The sequence below is a fragment of the Drosophila takahashii genome, chromosome 3R, assembly GCF_030179915.1.
Source record: "Drosophila takahashii strain IR98-3 E-12201 chromosome 3R, DtakHiC1v2, whole genome shotgun sequence".
Taxonomy (NCBI): Eukaryota; Metazoa; Arthropoda; class Insecta; order Diptera; family Drosophilidae; genus Drosophila; species Drosophila takahashii.
In genome coordinates, this window is record NC_091681.1 from 22,735,944 (window position 1) to 22,745,310 (window position 9,367).

The following is a 9,367-nucleotide window of genomic DNA, read 5'->3' on the forward strand; positions in this document are numbered from 1 at the left end:
AAGGTAGTTGCGTTTTTTAGGCCTAAATCAGTCGCGAAAACAAACTGTAAAAATCGAACGTAATTACAATTAAAAGATTGAAAAAAGGTTAATACACAAGCAGAAAACATATGAAACTATTTTGCATAATAGAGAGTGGTTGAATTCCATGCTGATTTCAGCAGTGCCAAGTGTAAGTGTGTGCAGACCCATTATGGAAGATTTTCTTGTACTGCGAGCAACAAATTAAACAGTTAAATAGGTTCCTTTTTAAATAAAGTTTAGTAACAGTGAAGAGCTTAAAAAATATATCTAAATTGAGTTTATCTAGTTTTCAAGTGTAGATAAACAAAGTTGCCGGCTAATTGGCTACGCCAGACAACGGTATTTTCTACGGTATTTTTATTTCATAATTAGGCTATTAGTCCCAGGCGAGCAAGTTTCCAAAAGAGTTATAATTTTATTAAATCTACTTAAGAAAATTAAAGGGAAATGAACTAAAGAAAGCTAATTTAATTATCTAATTTGTGTTTGATCGGTAATCAGTATTTAATTCGCCCGCGGTATTTCCCCACATTGCCAACGCGGTCATACTCCGTCGCAGTCCATGTTCGAGTGTGTGTGTGTGTGCAGGCAAGGGAAAAAATCGCACCATTTTTCTCGTGCTCTCTTGCGTGCGTTTTCTGGTCTTTCGAGGACATTTTCGTTGGAAATCAAACAAACAAGAGCCCAGCTAAATATGTAAAAAGTAGTGAATTAAGTAGTTAACGAGAAAGCGACGAGCGCACAGCTGCAAATCGAGTTGCAAATTTTAATATTCGGTCCGAACGTGTGTAACTGTGTCTGTGCGTGCGTGCGTGTGTGCCAGTGTATGGGTGAAAAAATGAGGCGTAGTGAAAATGCGTGCAAAACTGTATAAAAGGTAAATCGGTTGTAACGATTGGGCTAATTAATTAAGCCCACAAGTTGTTCAATTGCCTACAAATCGAAGCAAACCAAACAAAATGATGCGTTGGCAGAAAGGCGGCCCATTGAAAAAAATATGGCCAAAAGTCGAGTAGTTACACCCTCTCTGCCTCTTTCTCCCACTGTCGCTCATTCTCTCTCTCTCTCTCTCTCTCTCTCTCTCTCTCTGTCACTCTTCTTGGCCATCGCCGCTTTGGCTCTTTTTTGCATCGAATAACAAAACTTGATAATTTATAAAAATAAACGAAATCACGTACGGAAATATTTACTTCGACCTTGCGGCCCCAGAGATTTTCCAACATTTTACATGGCGCGGGGGGAAAGGCAACTAATTGGCCTAATTCTGTGACATTTTCAGATTCTCATTGAGACTCCTTGAAAAGAAATGTAATTTTCCTTCAAAGGAATAAATTGTTTAAAGATTAGAGTCGGAGGTCAATAGCAATACTTCAAAAATTAAATGAAAATCAATGGGAAAAGAAAATTTAGTTTGCGCTCTGGTCTTAGTGTGACCAACCTGCGCTGCTGGGCAGGCCAACATACTAACAAAAAATACCACTCAATTGGGTTTTGTTGTTTTTCACACAGAAAAAAATTTATATGCTGTGATGATCAATTTGAATATTTTACCTGTCATTGAGGGTCAGATATTTTCAATTCTATCCGACAAATTTTTCGTGTCAAGCAGAATGATTTATTAGGCAGCGGTAGGAATCGAACCCACAAACATTTCTTTTGACATTCATCAAATTTCTTCATTTGTGCACCTGGTCTTATATGATTTTTCCTTCTCTTACAGATTGCTATGCTTTTGTGGCGCTGAATAAAGCCTTGTGCTCTAAGTGTTTAAGCGTGCAACTGACCGGTTAAATTGTCCATAACTGAAATTTAACTACACCTTTAAGCAGCAGCTAAAGCACGTTTGCCTAAAATGTCAGCCGAGGCTGGGAGGAAAAAAAACATAGCAACAAACTGAATGAATAAAATTCGGAGTTTCAGATTTGTTGTCACACAACATTGTTGGAGAAAATGTGCAAAAGTGTGTTTGTCAAATTGTTTAGCCAAAATTATTTGTTTACCTAGTTATTCAGCGTAGCACGAGACTGTATTCCTTTACTTTTACTAACAACAACAACACACACACCTGGCTAATTTGCACCGGAACTTATAGAACTGAACCCGAAATTAAAGCCGGAAATCGATCAATCGTTCTGCGGCAACGGATTAGCAAAATAGGAATCAAATAATTCTACGACAAATAGCCCGCCTTTTGACATATGTACACATAACTACACTACAGCACACACATACACCAACACAAAAATATATAAAATAAAAAATTAAAACATCAAAAAAATTCAGCTACAAAAGCTGAATATTCAAGGAGATGCTGCTCAAATTTCATACTTAATGTCAAACAACAACGACGACCCCACAGCAACAGCAACAACAACAGCAGTTAGAGAAGGCAAAGGAACAACAGGATTAACTGTAAGCTAGCGAAGAGAGAGCGGAGAGACAAGCTCATTACACACACCTGTCGTCGTCGCCCAGTGGGAGAAAGAGCGGAAGAGAGCGGCGGATCTCCCGTGCGCGAAATGCGCGGACGCTGAGTGTGAGTGAGTGTGCGCGTGTGATAGTGCGTGCGTGTGAGTGTGGGCGGTGAGGATAATTCGCTCAATTCGCACGCATCCCACAGATCTTGCAGATCCTTCAGATCCTCTAGTTTGTTTATCGAACAGAACCAGCACTTTGGATCAAACCAATCGCCAAACAGCAAGAACAAAAACTTCAACAGCAACAACATCAGCAGCGGCAGCCGATAAAGATTCATTATCAAAATTCACGGAAAGGCGATCGACTTCTTGAGTCAAAATTCAAGCGAGATTAGCTAGGCGAAATGCAGCGACGCGAACGGCAAGCAAGGTGAGTTATGATTGTCTAAAATTAAACCGACTTCCATCCAAAATGTATAAAAGGGATTATAATCCCTTGTACCTAATCTTTTTCATACAATTTTTCTTTATCAATTTTTTAAATCTGAAAATACTATAAAACCCGCAAAATTTTGCATTAAACTTAAACCGCAGATTCGGGGTCTTGCTTATCAATATCGTAGCTGAAACACGACTTCCCGACCCCAAGCGACACAGAAATTATCAACTTGCTACTATTTTTACAGTTTTGCATTGATAATTGTTAGAAAAACCACACTTTTAGGCAACGGAAGTGTCGGGTTTTCCCATAAATTTCCCTTATACGGTATTATACCTCCCCGTTATCAGGCGTAGAAACGGATGGATATTTTGATAGCGATAAGATTATGATTATCACGAAGGATGAAAGTTTGCTGATTTTAAAACTAAAATTAGTCGCTTTTACCCATAAGTAATAGATTCATTACTTAACGTTTATTATCAGTGATCGTAGTTCATACAATTTTAACAACATAATCAACAGAATAAGTAGATTTATATTAATTTCCTAGCGAATACTGTACATTGCCAAAAGTTCAACCATCAGTTGAGTTTCGTCTTTTTTTTTTTTTGCCAAAGATTGTATTTTTAGCAAAGAGATGTTTCTATTTAAACTTGTGTGTTTGATTTTATTTTATTTTCGCAAGTGTTTCTGCTGCTTTTGGTTTATGGCGTCTGCTTCTTCTCGCCTCTGGCACGCCAGCCAAATTAAGAAGAAGAGCCATGAGAAGGGGGTGAATGAAATGGGTTTCCAATCCAATCCAATTCAATACATAATACCCACATACATACTTCTGTGGGTGCATAATAGATGACCTCGGTGTTTGTGTAAGGAAGCGGGAAACAAAGTGCACACAACTCACGCACTTTATAAATTTTTTATAGGCATTTTAGTTGATCGGCCTCCTTGTGTCAGGGCGACGGAAGGCACCTTTTTCGCCTTGAATGCGGGTCCAAAGTTGTCGTTGGTGACGACTTAACCTCGTGCTCGCTTATTGACATTTCTAGGTTCTTGGTCCCAAGTCTTCCTGTCTCTTTTTGTATTTCTGTGTGTTCTTATAGTTCTATATACACATACGCACAATGTTTGCTGTCTGCATTTTCGGGTCTTCCAGCTATATTTACTCACACAAAGCACTTGTTTGCTCGTCGCCCATCACGATGCCTTCGAGACAGGCGACTTTAGGGTGCAGTTTATCGGGGATTCATTAGTTGACCTCGGGGGAATAATGTAAAAGAATAAGAAATGAGAAGAATAAGATCATGGACTTAAATAATAAATTATATTTTTTTTATATAATGAAAAGTATTAATTCGAGAGCGCGGATTAACACGGGAAATTGAGCTATTAAAGCGAAGAATTATAAATGTTTGCTGACCCGCTTCAGTTGAAGTAGGTTAAGCAATAACTGGCGATGATTGAACCTCTTCTCCACCATGTTTTTCCAACAAAAAGTAAGAAAAAAAGCAAAACAGAAATCATGTTACAACATTTATTTTACACGCCACTGGCAGTACATAATAAAAGAAAACGGAAAGCAACTAACCAACCTAAACTAAAGTAATTTTGTTGCTAGCCAACCAACAAACTTACTCATTCACGTCTATATATATATTCCACATTTCCACACATTTTGGATGGAGACAGCGAATGTAACGTAAAACAAACTTTTTGTATTACTTTTTATTATTTAATAGCCGAGCTGTTATGGTAAAGGGGGAAGGCGAGGGGGCGAAGGGGATAACCTAAATTCTCAGTTAGAAACGAGAACAACAAGCAACTTAACGTAGGCCCTGCCAGTGTTGCCACCTGCCACCCATTGAGGAGGAATTACAGTCCAACTTCCTTTAGACGAACTTTCATTGTTTAATTTCGATTATATTAATATAAATATTAATGCAATTTATTATAAAATTTATTGGGTAATCAGAGTTAGTACATTACCTTATTTTAGTCAGACTTTCTTTTTTTCTAGATTTGGCTAGTTTTTGTTAGGGGAACTCTACTTTATCGAATGCGAAAGAGAGAGGGAACCGCAGAAAGAAAGCCAAGTTGCGTGCGGCAAAAAGTAGCTCCAATAATAATACAAGAAAAACGCTGATGAAAAGCGAACGAAAGCGAGAGGATAACGGAGGGCGATGGTCTGGGTTACCAGTGAGCAGCAGCTGTGGTGCCACATAAAAGCAAGGACAAATTGCGGATTTAGCAGAAATAATGTGAATGTAAAAGCGAGCACACCGAAATAAAAAAGCAAAGCACAAGTGACCCATCAAACATTCGCACACACAGCACCACGCACTACTTACCGGTGACGTCATTAGGCTGTTGTCGACTGTCAATCGCTGGCTTTTCCTTATTTTTTTTCTGCTCTACAAGTGAGTGAATGAGTGAGACTGCGTGGGGGTGTTTCGCTCTATGTGAGCCATAGAAAAGTCCAAACACATTGCTGCTCATGAAAGAAAATCCGATGGCCTAACGTTAAAGGGACTTTGGGTATTGCAAATTTAATTTAGTTATAGCTATACTGTACTTAGGATCTTCGGTCGTTTTCAAACCACTTTAAATTATTATTAATTATCAGTTAATCTTATCTTAAGTCACCTAACTGATTCTGTTTTGTTGAATTAATATAATTCTTGAAGATTGATAAGAAATAAGAAAGTAAAACTAGGCGATTGAATCAGGGTATAGTTTTGCTTAGGGAAGAGCTTTTCTTTCATTTGCAATTTATCTCTATCTTAGCCGAATGCAGAAAATAGTAGAGAAAGAGCAACGTCGGCAAAAGCAGGAAAACAAAAAACCAATAGTGTGAAAATTTCATCTAATTAAATTAGATGCTCGAGTCGCATAAAGGAAAAGCGAGAAATGGAGGGGGAGTGCGCGTGGGTGAAAGTAAAAGCCTGTCAAACAAATCGATGGGATTTCACATACAAACAGCTGACACAAAGCTTTGACGGAGCCTTTTTTTGCCCTTTTTTTCATTTTGTACAGACGTTTGCGGTTGGATAATTTTAAGCCTTCGGCAATGAATCATCAGGTAATTCTGTCAGATGGCGGGGAACCGGAATCAGGAATGACATCCTTCGAAATTAGGACAAAAAAGAAAATAATCCAAATGGGGTCATAAAAACATAAAATGAATTTGTGTGGAGTTTAAGCAATGTACAATATATTTCTATATTTATGCAATGCGGCATAATTAATAGTTTAACCTTTAAACAAGGCTGTCTAGGTTTAAAAGCCATTTCTTAATAATACCATATAAATTCTTGTCAATTTTCTCACTTTTCAACACTTGATATTTCAAGAGCAGCGCCATGAAGAAAATGAAAAGGGACAAGTGCTGTTCAACTAACTCGGCTGGCTTAAGTTCGCTTTTATCTTTTATCTCGGCGCCCCTTGAATTTCCCCCTCTGGCGCTCTATTTGCGTTAATTTTTCATCTTTGTCTCTATCGCGGTGTCTGGAGTCGTGGAATTCCTTGAGTGCGAAGGGGATGAGCGGACAAGCAGATTAGACGTGGCTTTCGGAGAGGAGCCTAACAAGTTGCTCAGGTCAAGTCTGGTTTTTGTTTGAGTTCCTTTTGTTTCCACCACACTCACTGCGTTCTTTTCTGCGATTTTTGCCGGGTATTTCTCGAGTGTCAGGAGTGTATGGCAGGGTAAACCTCTTAGTATACGGTACTCTTAGTTTGAAATGGTATTTAGTACTCGGGAGAAATATATCTAATATATAAATCTATCTATAAAGCGTTTAAAATGGCTGTTAATGCTGATAAAGTATATATCAAGGGTGGTACGAAACCGATAGGGTTTTAAATCTATCTTAATCTATCAAAAGTAACTAAAAATCCAAAATGGGTAAATAAAATATTGGACCGTATCCAATCGAAACCACTGAGTCATCGTTTCTGAGTTTGCCAAAGGGAAGGCGACACTAAATTGTGTGTCCCCGAGGAAGGTTTCAGTCATTTTTTATGAACCCAAAGAGTCGGCTTTGAACTCGATCTCTTTCCCCAATCTCTCTGTCCTTCTCCTCCGTCTCAAGATTGTCTGTCGTGTATTTCTTCCTCTTAGTGCTCTTCTTGCCTACTGATAATTAAGCAGCAACTGGTTTTTCCTTGTCTCATTGATTTGGTTCTTGTGCTCGCCTCTTGTGTTTTCACTCATAATTGTTTTTAATTTTCGAAAACAAATAAATGTCGCCGGAACAGCAAACATAAATTACATTTTAATTAATTAATTGCCCGGCCACCAAAGAAAACCAAAAGCAACAGTAAAACTCACGTACATATGCACACTATAGATTCTACAGTCATCTCCCCGGCTATCGCCATCTCTGTCGCGCCTCTGCAATTGAGGTCAAATGCGTAGTCGCATATCAACTGCAGCAACCTCCGAGCGAGACAGAGAATCGGAGAGAAGGGAGCTCAATAACCCCAGAGTCCAAGTTGTTGCTCGAGTTTTGTTTTTACACCACCAGCAGGGCCTATCGATATGCAGTTAAAAAAAAACCCATTTGCTTGAAGGTTAAATCACTTGAGAGCCTTAGCTAAATATTTAATCATTTAATTATGACCGATGGCGGGTATCGGTATCGATGCCTAGCAAGATAGTGTGTTGCTTGTTCATGTACGCTTAAGAAAAACGAATCTTAAATAAAATTGTCTAGACTGCCAAAAAATAAATACATAGTTGACTTGAGGTGTGAAATTTTTTTTTTACCATAATGATCCTTGCAAGAGTTTAATACCATTCGGGATAAATATATGATTTATCCTCGGTGAATTAGGACTCGGATAAGGTTTATAATTTTTACATTATTATTATTATTAGCTGGGCGTTGATAGATTTTCAATAATTTAAAAGTCATACATTTTTGGTTTGCAGATACTCAAGTTTGTCAAGCCCACTGTGCTTTTTCCAGGGGATTTCTGTTAACAGACACTGTTACGGCAGCAGGCATACAGCTGTCTCGCTTATCGCCATTTATGCATGGCACTGCTGCATGAGTCACTCCCTCGCGAACACCCCCCTCGCTCCCCCTCATCCGGCTCCTCTCTAGCTCTTGTGGGTATTGGTAGCAAACTTCACAGTTGCGACTGCGCTCCAAAGAAATCTCCATTGAGGCAAAGCCGAAGATCGGAGCCTCTCTTTTGCCGGCTTGGTTCACTTATTCTCGGTGCTCCATTCTCCGTTCCCCACCTCATTTGTGAGTGTGAGTGTGTTTGACAGGTGCGTTTTGTTTGTGTAACGAGTTTGCTTGCGATAGTTTCTCGGCCTCTGACGCATGAAAGCTACCCGTCTCTGTCGCTCCTCATTATCAGTTTGTCGCTCGCTCTCGCACCTCGCTGCTGTTGTTGCTTCTCTCCACAATAGTGACAAGAACAAGAACAACATCCAGCGGCATGAACAATAATTACATACTAATACAAACTGCTCATTTGCCGCATTTTCACACGCTCACAAGTGTTTTTGCCTCGCTCTGTCTCTCGAGCGTTGTCCTTCTCCCGCTCTTTTACACAGAGAACAACGTAGTTTAATAAGGGTTTTAAATAATCGATCTATATGTTTGCTAAACTTTTATTAGTTAATTTTCACGAAAAATAGTTAAACTTTCCACTGCAAATTAAAAATCGATGTTCATTGATATTAATATGAGCATGTTAAGTATCTGTTTGTGGTTAATATTAAATCATTGAATAGTAAAATAAAATTTATGACTAATAAATTACCTCAAGTTCGGAATTATATTGGGAACAACAAAACGATTTTTGCACTGGTTGCTGTGGCTTCAAATAGGCTTAATATGCGAATAGCGGCATGATCTTGAGACTTTCCAATTTTCTCTCAGTGTGGGCGTTCTCTCGAGCTCTCTCTCTTTCGCTCCCGCTGCCTGTGCCATCGTGTGTTCTTTGTGCGGAGCTCATTTGATTTTCGATCGCTTGGCGCGGCAGTTGTCATTCCGTCTCCTCCTCCGCCGTACTTGTATTTTCGCAACTCTCTCGCGAATCTCGTGGTGTGTGCAGTGCAGTATATCTGTGAGAATTCGTGGTGTGTTTTGTGTTGTACGCGTTAATCGCTTTATCGCTGTGACGTTGAATAATTTGTGTTTGCTCCAGTTTCCTTTGGAAATGATTTTGAATGCAGTTCAGCCACGTTTTTTGTACGCTCTTGTTGCGCTACGTTCACATATGTGTGTGCGTGTGCGGTGTCAAAAGTTGGAGAACAAAATTTATAATGGACCTGTGGAGCATAATAGAAAAGAGTTGTGGCTGTCAAACTGTTGCTAAACACCTCTCTTATCTCTATCTCTATCTCTATCTACTTTTGACTTGACAGTCTGCTGCCACAACTGGAAAATTATCTCTCCTCTCTTCTCGCTCAGCTGTGTGTGTGTATCTTTTAGTTTTTTGAGTCAGCTGTCTGTGCTTTATTTTTCCATCT